At 37.7% G+C, this 15,937-nt stretch overlaps 1 protein-coding gene across 14 annotated transcripts in view; it reads left to right on the top strand.

The window, feature by feature from the left end:
• NCKAP5 (NCK associated protein 5) overlaps positions 1–15,937 on the top strand; it is a 1,007,163-nt gene that overhangs the window by 450,353 nt on the left and 540,873 nt on the right. Inside the window, exon 1 of one of the 14 annotated variants that reach the window (XM_036886547.2) lies at positions 10,898–14,791. The exons of the other annotated variants lie outside the window; for them this stretch is intronic. The gene's annotated coding sequence lies outside the window, so the exon portion shown is untranslated. Of the gene's footprint in view, positions 1–10,897; positions 14,792–15,937 lie in introns of those variants that run through there. 14 annotated transcript variants of the gene reach the window in all.

The following is a 15,937-nucleotide window of genomic DNA, read 5'->3' on the forward strand; positions in this document are numbered from 1 at the left end:
AGTCCATAAATGAGTAGGTGTGTTTGTGTTACAACAAAAGTTTTTAGGCAAGATTTCAACTGTAGGTGCCAATTGCTAGAGTGAGTTTTTACAAAACTTTCTTGTGTTGTTTGCAACCCCCTACCTACCAACTCCTGGATAAGTAGAGGATTGAAGGTTGTCACAAATTTGATTTCATGATTCCACATCCTTCTAAGATATGCTTTCAAGCTGTTCTGCTAAGCTCTGGGGCTCTGAAAGCCCCACTAGTCTGGTGGCTAAGTGATGAAAAGCAGTGAAGAAACCCCCAGCTAACTTGCAATCCTCTCCCCGAATCCCTTGTGGGTCCTAAATACCACGTAAGCTCAATTTCCTCACGTATCAAGCAAGCGGAAATAGGGGTATTAGGTTCCTTTCCATAATCTTATTCTTTCTATGATTCTATTATTAGAAACATTAAAAACTTCAAAACCATGAATCATCAAAAAAACTTTCAATGGTTAATAAGATCCTTGTAAAATGTTTTTGGAATTAGTGAGAAAGATACCACATTGCTAACTTTTTGTTAGAGTTCCTCTCAAAAATACGATTATATTATTTTCATAGGACTGCATTCTACAGGTTGCTGGAAACCATGGAAGCTATCTCCGTGTTTGGGTAGAGGAGTGGATAATGAATTTCCTACATTCAAGTTTGGCTTAAATATATTCTACCCATCCCCATATACAGCCATTTCACATATGTGTAGATGCTTATCTGAGCTTTGAATTTGATGGGCTTAGGTAAACTTCAGCATGTGTGTGCATGAGGGGAATTTTCCTCCTTCTTTGCTTATAGATTCCCCAATATAAAGGGAGGCATTCTAATTAAAGTAATGTATGGGCTTATAGAGATATATACATACACACACACTATATATATATATAAAATAATGTATATGTATGTGTATATACATATGTACATTATTACTAACACATGTAATACACACTCATTTAAGGAGACAGTCTAAAAACAGGATCTGAATATAAACATAAAATTCCCAGAAACTAAACTGTTAAAAATTGAAGTTAGGAACTTGTTTTTGGTTTATATGCCATAGACTTTTGATTTTAAAAACCTGGAATAATTTCTTATGTAAAAGTTGATTAATAAAGGATAGGTGTATGAATAGCTGTATTAAAAAAAGAACACTAATCTTTAAGTTTAAAAAATGGAATGACTGATAGAGCATGGGTATGTATTTACTTGCATTGTTACCAAGACCTAGGACAATCACCAGGCTGTTCTCAGGTGCATTTCATTTAACATTTTATTAATGGTGATAATGTCATCATAGAACAATGGTCTTCTCAGTTGTGACAAAAAGTGTGGAAAGTCCAGTGGAACCTTGCTCCAAGTGACTGTGCTGAATTCAGCTCTGTGCCCTAGCCACAGAGTTTTAATTACTGAAGAAACCAAATTTCCCTAATGAAGACTGGCTGTAATAAGACAGAAACTTAGTAAGAACCACGAAAACAGTAAGGTGACAACAATAAAATCCAAAAGGAATAAGCTATATAGTGTTATATGAGAGCTTTATTCCAAAATGAAATTTCTTATAACAAATGACTATTTAGACCTAATAATTTCCAAACTGAAAACATTTATTCACTGCTACTATGTAGAAAAGATTGTAGAAACTATTCACGCAGGATTATAAAGTTGAATAGCAGTTTAAATCCATCCTGAAAGGTAAGACAAACCATAAAATATGGATAAAAAGAAATATATGGCAAGCAAGCATAATTACAAGCATTTTAAGCAACAATTTACAATTACAAACAATGTACCAATGAGCCTATGTATTTCTGTGTTATTGGAAGTACACTTTGTGGTTAAATTTGAAAAAGTGAGAATGCTCACTCAAATAGTAAATGCAAATGGAGTTTTGTTGGTTGTTGAAATATTCCTCTAAAAAGTTTGTACCAATTTAACTTTTGCCAGCAGTGTATAAGACTGTATTTAGTACAGTCTCAACAGTAGAATGAGTTTTTAAATGTCTAAATTTTCTCCAGTCAGATAGATGGATTTTGGTGTAATTTTAATTTGCATCTCTCTGGTTAGGAGTGAGCTTGAACATCTTTTTATGTATTCAAGGGCCACTTTCATATCATTTTGTGAATTGTCTGTATACGACTTTTGCCAGTTTTTTCTACTAAGATTTTCCTTTCATTTTAAGAGATTTTTGCATATTGGAAATATTAACTTTTATATAAGATATAGTAAAGATACTTTCTCCCAGCAGTATCAGTAGACTTTCGATTATGTGTGTGTGTTTTGCTATGTGTGGTAGGCAGAATAATGGTCTCCAAAGACATCCATGTCCTAATTCTCAGACATATAAATATGTTACCTTACGTGGCAAAAGGTACTCTGCAGGAGGACCATCAGATGGAGAGCATATTCCTGGACTAATCAGGTGGGCCCAACATAATCACAAGGGTCCTTAATAGCTAAGAATCATTCTTGGTCTTGGTTAGAGGGAGATATGAACAGATAAAAATATCAGAGAGCAACAGCATTGCTGGCTTTGAAGATGTAGGAAGGGGCCATAAGCCAAGGAATGTGGACAGTGTCTAAGAAGCTAGAAAAGGGGAATGGGATTCTCTCTAGGGCCTCCAAAAAGCATTGTGGCCCTCCTGACACTTTGATTTCAGACCAGTAAGGCCAGTTGGAATTCTGACCTACAAACTGTAAGGTAGTAATCTGTGTAGTTTTAAGCCACTAAATCTGTGATAGTTTCTTCGAACAACCATAGAAAACTAGTATGTCATGCTATTTAACAATTTTTAGGTAGTAAGATTTATTAATCTTTTACTGCACCTGGAGCTTGAGTCAAAGGAATGAGGTAACCATTCCTTTTATCTGGGTTATAGAGAATTTCACCTGTGGTTTTTTTCTTTTGTACTTGATGGTCTCATTTTTTTACATGCAGATTCCTAATCTGTTTGGAGTTTATGCTTCTGAATGGTTTGAAGTATGAATTTAATGTTCATTTTGGTCAAATGGCCAACAAGTCCCAGCATTGTTTATTAAAAAAAGAAAAAAGCCCATTGTTGACTCAGTGATTTGAAAGGCCATCTTAATTGTAAGTGTACTTTCATATGTATGTTGGACCATTTCTGGAGTTTGGAATTTATTCTTACTCTGTGTATTCATGCACCACACTGTTTTTAGAAGAGCAGCTTTATAGTGTGTTTACTGTATGGAAGAACTCCTTTTCTCTTTATGACTTTTGTTTTTCAGTGATTTCCTGTCTGTTCTTGCAAGTTTTTTCACATGAACTTTGGTGTTATTGTTTAGCTCCAAAAGAATTGTTGGTATTTTTATTGAAATTGTGTTACCCTTTATAAAGTAACTTAGAACTCACATTTTAATATGCAGTCATTGTATCATAGAACAGTGAAAGTCTATTTTTCAAGTTTGTTTTTGTGACTTTGAGATTTGAAGTTTTCCTCATATAGATTTTATACATTTCTTTTTAAGATTTTCCTTAAGTATTGTATCTTCTTAGTTAGTAATACAAATGAGGCTTTCTATTACAGTATATCCTCTAATAAGTTATTAATATATGTGAAGGTGGCTGATTTCTGTATGTCTTTTCTGAATCTGAATTATCATTGGAGCTAATTTTATTGTTGATTCACATAATTTTCCAGACATACAGCCATGCCATCAGAAAATACCATTTTTACTTCTTTTCCCCAATTTTTAGGCCTCTAATTGACTTACCTCAAAATTGCATTGATATAATATAATGTTGAATAGTAGTGGAAAAGAGTGGCATCCTTACCTTATTCCTGATTTTACTAGAAGTGCCTCAAATATTGTTCTATTGGGATAAACTGGTGTTAGTACTGGGCATATGTGTGTGTAGTTTACCATGTTAACAAAATATGCATCAGTTTCTGTATTCCTGAGTTTTGATCAGGGAGGGTGTTAAATTTTATCAAAGGCTTTTAAAATATCTGTGAAGAGACTTAAGAAATTTTTCTCATTTGATTTAATAATGTGGTATATTAATGATTGATTAACATTAAGCCAAATGCAAGTGGCCTTTGATCATGGTATATATTTTTAATGCAGTTCACATTGTTTTGCTTATATTTTATTTAGTTTTTTTGCATTGATGTAGAGTACACTGGTCTATAATATTTTTAAACTGCCTTTATAAGGTTAAAGTGTTTTCTTAGTTCTGGCTGCTATAGCAAAATACCATAAACTGGGTGGCTTATCAAGGACAGAAATTAATTTCTAAAAGTTCTGGAAGCTAAAAGTCCAAAACCAGGGTGCCAGCATGGTTGAGTTCTGGTGAGGGCCCACTTCTGAGCTGCAGACAGCTGACTGCTTGTATCCTTATGCTTTTGTATCCTCATACAGTGAGAGCTGAGGGAGGACTCTTCCCGGCACACCAGTTCCATTAATGACAGCTCACCCTCATGACCTCATCTAACACTAATTACCTCCCAAAGGCCTCACCTCCTAATACCATCACATTGCTGGATAGAGTTTCAACATACGAATTTGTTATGAATGAAAACATTCAGTCTATAACTACTGTCAATGTTATACTTGATTTATAAAAATAATTAGGATATTTTCCTTAATTTTTCACATTTTAGAAAAAATACAGAACATTGGAATGGTCTGATCTTAGGGATTTTTTTATGATTCTCCAGGGAATCTTATGAGCATGTAGTTTTTTTTATTGGGATAGCAGATCTATTACCCAATTTTTCTTCTAGAAACATTGGTTTGATTAAAATTTCTGTCTCTAATAGATCAAGTTCTCATAAACACCTTTTTCAAAGAATTATTCCATTTTATCCATATTTTTAAATTTATTTGCATAGACACAAAATCTGTAAAGTAGTCTCTTATACTTAAAAAGCACTTTTTTTCTGTTTCAGTGGTTATTTCCTGTTTGTCATATATCTTGTATATTTGTGCTTTCTTCTCTCCATCCACCTTTTTTTTTTTTTTGTAAATATCAAGTTATGTAGTGTTCTATTTAAAAGAAATAAGCTAGATTTTAATTTCTTAACTAGGCTTATTGCTTTCTTGTTCTCTATTTCATTACATTTTGCTCTTATCCTTGTCTTTTCCTGTGCTTTCTTTGGTTAATTTTCCTTTTTTTGTCTTCTGAGCTGAGAATTTAGATTTATTTATACTTTAACATTTTTATTGTTAACTGTGTTTAGGGACTATTATTTTTTTTTGTGACCACTGCTTTAAATGCATCCAGTTGTTTTCACTATCATTTTCTAGGAATTTTTACATTTTAGTTTAAATTCTCTCATTTAAGACTTGCTTAAAAGTCAGTGTTCCAGTTACAGAAGGCAGGGCATTTAGTTTTTTAATGTAGTTGATGATTTCGTTTTGCATTTAGTTTTTTAATGTAGTTGATGATTTAGTTTTAGTGCAATGTTATCGGCAAGTGCTTACAATATTTGTACTTTGTGGAACTTACGTTTACTTTGAGACTTAGTATATAATGGATTTTTCTGTTTCCTGTGTGCTTGCATGTGTGTGAGACTTTCCCTTGAGCAGGTACATATATCTGGGCAGGGCTGCTGTGTCTTAGGGCATGAGTGCCTTCAACTTTACTACATAGGTCTATACTGTTTCTGTATGAGATGTGTGAGAGGTCCTGTTTCCACACTTACTCTCCAATGCATATGGTAATCAGAATGATTACTTTTTGCTATTATAATAAGCACGAGTTAGTATCTCATTGTTGTTTTGTTTCCTTAGTAATGAGATTGAGCACTTTAATATATCTATTGCCATTTAATTATCTTCTCTGAATTGCCCATTCATATACTGTCCCTTTTTAAAAAATGTTTCCTACTCATGTGCTGTTCTTTACAAATTTACAGATTTACAAAATTGATTCTTATTAAGATATATATGTTTCAAAAAGATTCCTCTAGTCTGTGCCTTGACTTTTCATTTTCTTTATGGCGTTTTCTTTTCTCATAGAATTTAATATCATGAAATACTTTTCTCATATATTTAATATCATGAAATACTTCATTATACTTCTCAGCCTGATGATATAAAAGTATTCTCCAATGCATTCTTCACAAAGTTTTATAGATTTGCTTTTCACATTTAGTCTTTTTTTTTTAAGAGGAGTTTTAGGTTTACAATAAAACTGAGAGGAAGTACAGAAATTTCCCATAATCCTTCTGCCTCTACACAGGCAGAGCCTCCCCCATTACCAACATGCAGTCACCATAATGGTACATTTTTACCAGGGATGAGCCTGTGTTGACACATAATAATCATCCCAAGTCCATAGTTCACTTTAGAGCTCACCCTTGATGGTGTGTACATTCTATGGTTTTGGACAAACTTATAATGAAATATATGTAATTATAATACTGTGCTGAGTATTTTCACTACCCTAAAACAACTCTGTGCTTGCCTATTGATCTTTCCCTCTCCCCTCACTCCTGGGCACCATTGATCTTTGTACTGTTTCCACAGTTTTGCCTTTTCCCAAATGTCATATAGTTATAATCACACAGTCTGTTGCCTTTGATCGACTTCTTCCACTTGATAATATGCATCTAAGATTCCTCCATGTTTTTTCATGGCTTGATCATTTCTTTTTAATTCTGAACAATATTCCATTGTCTGGATGTACCATTGTATATTTATTCATTCACCTACTGAGGGACATCTTGGTTGCTTCCAAGTTTTGGAAATTATGAATAAAGCTGCTCTAAACATCCATGCACAGGTTTTTATTTGGATGTACATTTTCAGCTCTTCTGGGTAAATACCAAGGAGCACAACTGCTGAATCGTACGGTAAGAGTATGTTTATATTTGTAAGAGCCTGCTGCCCAAACTGGCTCTCCATTTGGCATTCCCATAATTTGTGAGAGTTCCTGTTGTTCCACATACCCACCATCTTTCAAGTATAAAGTTGACCTGATGTCATTGTCTCAATAGTCAATCCTTTCCCCACTAATTAATGATGTCATTTCTGTCACACACCCCAATTCCATATATGTGGGTCTATTTCTAGGTTCTCTTTCTATTCCACTGATGTATTTATTTATCTCACTTACCTGTTTAATTGCCTGTTATACTAAGGTGCCTGGCCCTTTTTTGGATGTTAGTGGAGTCACCCTCCTTAAAAATTAGTTATTTTGGGGCCTTTTCTCTTTTATAAGAATTTCAAGGATTAATTGGCAATGTTTAGTGTTTAAACCTGCTGGGATTTTGATGATGTTTCATATTTAAAGATTAAGTTAGGATACTGAGTCTTTTAATCTACTACTATGTTTTGCTAATTTTAGTTCTTTTATGCCAATCAACAAAGTACTCTATATAAAAATGTTTTTATTCATCTTTATACTCATTCCTCTGTACCTATTTTTTTTTTTTACTATTTTAAATGAAATATTCTAAATATGTTACATTTTAAATAATTTGGCATTTAGGCTAGGGACACTATCTGTTTTAGTATGTTGTTATTTTATTTAATTAACATGCTACTCTCAATATACCTGATGATTTGCCTCCAGGTTATCTACAATTTTCTATGGAGATAATAATGTTAAGTATGAATAATGATGGTTTTGTTCATTATTTCCTGGTTCTGACACTTTTTCTTTTCTTTATATCATTGCTCTAAATAAGACCTTCTAGAAAATGTTAAACAGAATTTTAACATTTCTACTGAACATTGACTAGAGCAAAAATTTACAGGAAATGTGCTTAAATTTCACTACTTAGTATGGTGTGTGCTATAGATTTTTTGGTAGATACCTTTTACCAACTTAAATAAGTTCCCATCTATTCCTAGTTTGTGAAAGACGTTTGTTATTTTTAAAAAAATCATGACATGTTGAATGTTATTGAAGTTTTCTACATCTATTGAAATGGCTGTATCTTATTTTTTAATCTTCTAAAAATATTTTTATTGGCAATCAATAGATTTTTCTAGAGCCGAATCACCTTTGCATTACAGGATAAATCTTACTTGATCATGCCATATGATTATTACCATTATTATTGCTACTGCTACTATTTTTCACATTGATGGATTCAGTTTGATTTAGGATTTTTGAAACTGCATTAATTTTCCTTTCCCATATGATCTGTTTAATTTTAGTATTAAAGTCATTCTAGATGACTCGTAAGTCTTCTCCTTATCTTCCTGTCTTTCTTCTCCACCTTCTAGTCCTCTTTCTCTTCTCTTCATCTTTTTCTATTACCTAGAACTCTTTCTGTAAGATGTGGATATTAGGGTTTTGTAAAAATTGCCTTAAAGAACATCTCAGCCCACAACTCAACAATAAAAAGATAAATAACCCTATTTAAAAATGAGCGTAAGAATTAAAAACAAACTTCCTCAAAGGTAAACAAATGGCCAATAAGTGCATGAAAAGATACCAGTTAAAAGATCATCAGCCATTAGGAAAATGCAAATCAAAATCACAATAAGAGAGCACTTTATACCCATGAGAATGGCTATAATAAATAATAATAAATGCTAGTGGAAATGTAAAATAGTGCACTTCCTTTAGAAAACAATTCGGCAGTTCCTCAAAGTGTTAGAGTATTCATAGTGCCCAGAAATTCTATTTCTAGATATATTTGCAGGAGAAATGAAAACATACCTCCACACAAAAACTTGTATGTGAATATTTTCAGCAGCATTATTTATAATACCCACCACATACTAAAAACAAACTGTATAGTTTAAGTGGGTGAATTTTATGATATGTGAATTATAACTCAATAAAGATGTCTAAAATATCTGGGCCTATTGGTTATTCAGGGTAAATTTTTTTTCAACTATTGATTTATTTAAGTAAGATTCTGTTGGTTTTTGAGTTTTAGTAAAAGTTTACATTTTATATTTTAGAACATTGATCATTTTACCTATGTTTTCACATTTACTGCTCTAAAGTTGCTAATAGTGCAGTAGTCCTATTATTTTAAATCTCTGTTGTATCATTAGTTATAGAAAAATCAAAAGATGAGGGCAATAAAACACGTATTTATTCACAACCTTGCATCAGCAAATGTTGGTATTTTTGTTTCATACATTTTTTTTAAGGGAGTAGTAAACACCATTTTACTTCAACCCTAAATACTTTATTAGCATGGGCCTTTTTAATATAAGGACCTCTTTATAACCACAGCATCATTTCAACCTTAGCAAAATCAATAAAAATTCTCTTATCCAATAGGAGATCTGTGGATGATCTACCCACAGACACTGACTTTTTGAAGAGCTCCAGGTCATCCCATAGTCTGCATTTGCCTTATTTCCTTGTGGTATCATCTATCTGATCCTCTATCTTCCATATTTCTTGTAAGCTGTACATCATATCAAAAGCCTTGCTAAGAATCAGGTTCAGCATGGTTTTTGCAAGAACACTTCATAGGTGGTACTATGCACATCTCACATAGCATCATATAAGGAGGAACAGGTCAGATGTTCTCTCCCCTTGTAAGATATAATATTTTCCCTTGGCAATTAGCAAAAAATCAGAAGGTGATATTTGGTATTGTATGAATATTCTATTTCCCATCAATCTTTTACCATTTGGCGTTAGCATCTATTGGTGATTCTTATTTGGATCAGGTATTTCACTGGGGATTACAAACCGGTGATACTTAGGTAAGCTTCCTCTTCTCAAATGGGAAAGTGCTATTAATCCCCCTACCAAAAGACACATTAAATTATTTACTCTTTCAAAAATCTTTTTTTTATTAAGACTTAACTTACATATAATTCACCAATTTTTAAGTGTACAATTTGGTGAGTTTGACAAAATACAGTTTTGTAACCACCAAACAGGCATGATATGGTATATTTCCCATATGCAAAATACATCCCTTGTGCCTTTTTGTAGTCAATGCCCTCTCCGTCCATAGCACCAGAAACAACTGATATCTGCTTTTTGTCCTTAATGTATTTTAGAATTGAATAGAATGAAACAAAAGCTAGTCATAAAGTATGATATTTCACTTAGCATAATACCATAAATGAGATTCATTCCATATCATTACATTTATCAATAATTGGTTCCTTTTTATTGCTGAGTAGTATTTCATGGTATGGGTGGATCTGCCACAGGTTGTTTATCTATTTACAAGTTGATGGAAATACAGGTGGTTTCCAGTTTGTGGATATTATGAATAAATCTGCTATAAATATTTGTGTGCAAGTCTTTGTGTCAATATGTTTTCACTTGGGTAACTACCCAGGAGATACATGTGGGATTGCTCAATGGTCTTCTAAGTGTATGTTTAACTTTATGAGAAACTGAGAATTGGTTTTCCAAATTTGATGCACTAATTGGCATTTCTACCACTAATGTATGAGAATTAAAGTTGCTCTGTATTCTGTCAACACTTGAGATTGTTAGTCTTTTTAATTTTGTTAATTCTAGTGAGTATGAGGATATCTCATTGTGATTTTAAGTTGCTTTCCTCCAATGACTGATGAGCATCCTTTTATGCATTTATTTTCCATTCTATATTTTCTTTGATAAGGTATATATTTAAGTTGGTTGCTCATTTAAATTGGGTTGTTGTCTTAAGTTGTCAGATTACTTATAGAAGTGTATTTTTTAACTTCTATATGTATGTGAGTCATTTCTTTGTTACTAATTTAAATGTTATTGAACATGGTCTGAAAAAATGTCCCATATGAGACTTACGGATTAGAAGTCTTTTGTCCATTGACACTGGCATTAATAAAAGAGAAACATTAATAATGTTTCTCAGGTCTACTCCCTCTCAGAAACCTTGTCCTACATTAATATTTCTTGAATTTGAGAATAGAAGACCCCTTCAAAATCATCCACAGATTGTAAATTGAAGCAAAAGGGATTTAATCCCTTCATTGATTGATTACTTGAGTCAGCACCATTTGAATACCTTTTATGTGCCTGATCCTTAGTTAGATACTAGGACACTCTGGATGTTGTACTGTAAACAAACAATTAAGTTGTCCAGTATCCTTGATAAACTCTCATAAGTTTTTGTATGTTTTAGATTTCCTATGGTAACAATCCTATCATGAGACTGAGAAGAGCAGATCACTCCCTCCTCCTTGAAATATCTACCTCACTAGGTTCCTGGGGGAGCACACTCTGTGGTCTGCCTTGTCCCTCACTGGCTGCCACTTATGTCAGTCTCCTTACCTGGTTCTTTTCACTTTCTTTGACTTTTTGAAGTCAGAATGCCTTTCAGGATTCAGTCCTCCCAAGTCTTCTCTTTTTTAACTGTACTCACAGCTCAATATCCCATCAATCCAATGGATTTAATTTAAACATCTATACTTTACACAGTTTTTAAACGTACATCGCCACCTTGGATGTGTGCCTGAGCACACACTTGACTATATATTCAATGGCCTACTCAGTATCTCATTTTGGTTGGCAAACATCCATAAAAACAGTAACAATTGCCCACATGAACCCCCACTAACACAACCACCACAAAAGGCAGGAAGTATTCTAAGAGTTCTATGTAAATTATTTTTAAAATTGAACTTAAAAGGCATCCCAGTTGTTACATATAAAAAAGAGCCCTTGATTCTTCACCAAAATTTGTTCTACTCATAGTTTTCCCCATTTTAATAAATAGCAACTCCATTCTTTTGGCTGTGAAGGCCAAACACTTGGAACTTTCATTACCCCTTCCTTTTTTCCCAACCCCCCTGTCCTGAATAAACATTGTTGGCTTTAAGTTCAAAACAGTCCCAAATTGCCACCAATTCTCATCCTTTTTGCTATAGTCCTGTCCAAACCATCCTTTCTCACCTTGATTCTTGGAATAACCTAATAAAGACCTCCCCCTGTTCTCCCACATAATTGACAAGATGGTAGCCAGAGTGACCCACTCAATAGTCACATCATGGAACGCCTCTATTCAAAACACTGTGTCCACGTCCTTCCATATCACTTAGGGTAAAACCTTGTCCTTAAATTGGCCTGATAGGTCCCACCCAGTGATTGTCCTCTCAGACTGTCCCCATTAAAACCTCTCCCTTCACTCTCCTTCCTAGACCTCACCAGACACAATCATCTCTAGGAACCACCGCCTTTGCTCTTTCTGCTTCCTGGGACCACCTTCCCTCAGATACTTACATGGCTGGGCTGCCCCTTCACCTCCTTTAATCATTTACTCAGATTTAGCATTCGCAGTGAGACCTGCGCTTGAGCACTCTACTTAAACTTGAATACCACACAGCCCTCCTGGCTTAGTTTTTCTTCACATCATTGATTACTTTCTACTAGAGAATATGATTTCCTTATGTATGTTTTTCTAATGTCTGTCTTCCACTCCAGAATGTAAGTTCCACAAGGCCAAAATGTTTTGTCTTTGCACTCATATATTCTAGTACTGACACATTGTGGACACTTAATAATTGAGATTATCAGATAGGATGTATTTTGAAGTTAGAACCAAGGTCTTGATGAACTGGGCCATCCATTTAGCCTACCACTTGGCCCTGATGCAAATGAAACTACCAACTTGGGAAAAGAATGCAGCAGAACACAGACACTGCCTGCACCCAGTGTTTGAAGCTCAGCTCAGCTCTTCTCTCCCTGAAAGCCATCACTGTCCTGGGTACTGTTACTTAAGTCAGTCACCAGCATGGTACCTCATTCTGGTGGAGAGCAACCTTTTTGAAATATTTATTTCTTGGCACCATGTTGATCAATGTTTTAACAAAATTTATAAACTTAATACACACATTAAACAAAATGACAGTGGCAATCCATTAACTTTTAAATATTAATAATATCTTAAAATCTGATTAGCTAGTTGTCCAAATATTAATAATAATATCTTAAAATCTGATCAGCTAGTTGTCCTCATTATTTACTTACTGGAGGAACTAACACTTGAACCTCATTTTCCTTCTGCTATCAAGCCACAATGATACATACGATTTTAATCCTGACCTGTAAATCAGAACTTCAAACGTAAGTATTTATGGAATGCTCATAGCTGCACAGTGCTGTCATAAGCACCACTAGGCTATAAAATAAGAGGAAGACACAGTTTTTGCCTAGGTAAGTGGGTGCTTAATGTGGCTTGCCCACATTTTTCAACTATATATAACATAAAGCAAATGAATGAACACTAATTTAAAACTCAAGTCAATTTTCACCATAAAATATATTTTTGCCAAGGTATTATTTCTATCTGAATAAATGGCTCAAAAAATTCTCCCTTCAACTTTTCAACTGGTGATTTGTTTAGCCAACATATTATTTCCTCAACACATACTGTCATTCAAGGTAAGTGGACATTTCTCAGCACTTGAGAAGATCAACAAAACAGGCATAATCCCATTGGTTGTATTCTTTATGCTTTAAGACTTGTTTATGTATATCTAGGACAACTGCTATTTCTATTAAAAAAGAAAACACTTTTGCCATAGTCCTTTTAAGCCTATCACCAATAGAAATATGTGTGGTTATATTGAAATGGCATATGAAAATAGACTATATTTATTCACAGGAGCACCTTATTTCATCTGCGGAAGAAACTAGTTTGGAAAAAAATAATCAGTTTTAGAAGACATTTTTTAATAACATGTCTTAAAAAGAGTATTTCCAAGAGAAAGTGGGGGAAATATATTCTGAGAATTCTTTGAACACAAATAGGGCTATACTGAGTTCAGCATTTTCTTGCTTAAAGCAGATTTCCCTTTTATCTCCCAAAATGCCAACAGGAGGCAAAGGGCCTGAGCTGCTTCGCCAATTACAAACCAGTTCTCTCCCCATAAGCTTTATTCCCAAATGTACTTGGGAACCAACTTCTGACTCCAAATGACTGTTAGTTCCAGCTCTTACCTGCCAATCACAATACTTTGTACATCTTGCCAGTGTCTGGGTTAGCCTGATGATAAGATTACAGGACCTGTTTGTTTAGTTCATTAGCAGAAATTCGTTCCACCCAGGCTCATCAAGCTCAGTTTGGGATGGGGGTGGGGTGTGTCGGGGCCTGCCAGGGGATTGGTTTTTACTAGGAACTGGGAAAGGAAAGCACTTTTTCCCTTTGGGGGTCCCATATCCCCTTTCAGTTCCTCTGTTTGGGGTAGACAATAGGAGCCTCTAGGCACCCCTCCTCCCAGCGCCCGGTCTCTGTCGCCCCTCGCTCCCTCCTCCCCTCCCGCCCCTCACCCACCGGCTTCCCCAGCTCGGGCTCCAGGCGGAGATTTGTCAGAACCGTTCGTTTGAGACTGATTATGATTGCAGCAGATGGGCTGGATTTGACGCCCGATCCTAGGCAGCTTCGGATGGGGGTGCCGCGGAGGGGCGGGGAGGGGGAGAAGGTGGGAGGCGGGAATCCAGGGGCCGGAGCTGCCTGGTAGGAGCGCACTGCGCAGTCCCGCCGGGCGCTCCTGGGCTGCTCTGTACCCGGCGCCTCCGGGAGGGAAGTAGCACGCGGACTCGTGCGGCCTCCCAGATCGCCGGTGAAACGTCCCACTGCCGAGAGGGCGTGGAGACCCCGGGAGCTAGGCGCAGGGAGACCAGAGGAGCGTAACAAAGCGGCGCAGCGCGAGGGAGCGCGCCGGTCCGGCTGCCCTGCGCCGTGCGCTGTGGAGCGCCCCTGGCTCCGGCTACCTCCGCGCGCTCCGGACATGGCAAGTTTGTCAACTCCGGGCTCTGCGGCCAGCGCCTTGATGCTGCCGAAGTGACAGCACTGCAGGGTCTGCCTCGGGGGGGTTGCGCCCACCCCGCTCCCGACCCGCAGCAAAATGCTCCTCCACAGGCCAGGTAAGGAGACGCCAGCCCGCTCCTCTCCCAGGCGCGCCCCCAGCGCGCGGCCGCCCGCCTCTCTGGCCTGGGAGCCCCATTGCTCCCACTGGTCCCTGTAAACGCCCTGCTTCTGTCCTCCCAAGGTGGCTCCTCGGTCCCTCTCTGCCCTCTGCTGCCCTCTCTCACAGTCGCCCTTCCTTTCTACCTTACCGGATCCCAACGGCAGGGGGAGAAGTTCGGAGAGGTGGTGCGAGGTGCGGGTCGCTCTTCCACTCGCACCGCGCTGCGGCCGGGACGGCTGGTGGGAACCGGTGTGCACGCTCACCCGGCTCCCCGCCCCCACGCCGTCTGAGCACCGCCCGACACACGCGCTACCTCCTCTCCACCTGTGGGCCTCGCTTTTGTGCTTCAAGTGCGAATGAAAGCACGCACACGTGTAGACAATTCCTCGTTGGCAATCTCCAGACTCCTGAAGGGAGCAGGGGTGGCGGTGTATCTTGAGTATCGCCACGTACCCAAACTCAGGTCCAGCGCTTCTCCTGTCCCGTGGCTTTGAGTCCGATTTCCAGGTGCCAGCAAAGCGAGACACCTCCAGAAGACTGGGAGGCCGCTGAACTTGGCACGGACATTGCCATGACACCAGAACCCTCCCACCCCAGCCCCCAGCCCCAGGGATCCGCGGCCTGTTTCCACCTGGCCCTGCCGCTCCCCCCACCCCAGGGACTAGTGGGTCCCTGCCCTTGTCTACCCAGCGCAGGGCCTCTAGCCTTGGCCATCCCTCCCTCGCTGCTGTGCCGCAGCTCGCCGGGAGCGACCAGTGTGTGCTGCGTTGCTACTGACAACTGCCTGTGCCGAAAGCTCAGCCCCTAGAGCAGCCTAATGCTGATTGATGGGCAGAAATACGATATTTTCTAGAGCTTAGCGGCCACTGGTGCAGGGGCCCTCCCGCCGCCGGAGCCCTGCGGACCGCCCGGGTAGCAGGCCATCTTCCTTCCCTCCTCTAGACCTCCCACCCACCCTTTCGGAAAGTGCTCTTAGGTTATCCTTGTCTTTTAGGGTTAAATTCAGTGCCAGCGTTTGCTTTCCTGAATAAACAGCCGCTCCAGAGTTTCCCTTCTTATTCTCACTGCTTCTGTTGAGTTGGATACATGAGGCCCCAGTTCC

The sequence above is a fragment of the Manis pentadactyla genome, chromosome 8, assembly GCF_030020395.1.
Source record: "Manis pentadactyla isolate mManPen7 chromosome 8, mManPen7.hap1, whole genome shotgun sequence".
Lineage (NCBI taxonomy): Eukaryota > Metazoa > Chordata > Mammalia > Pholidota > Manidae > Manis > Manis pentadactyla.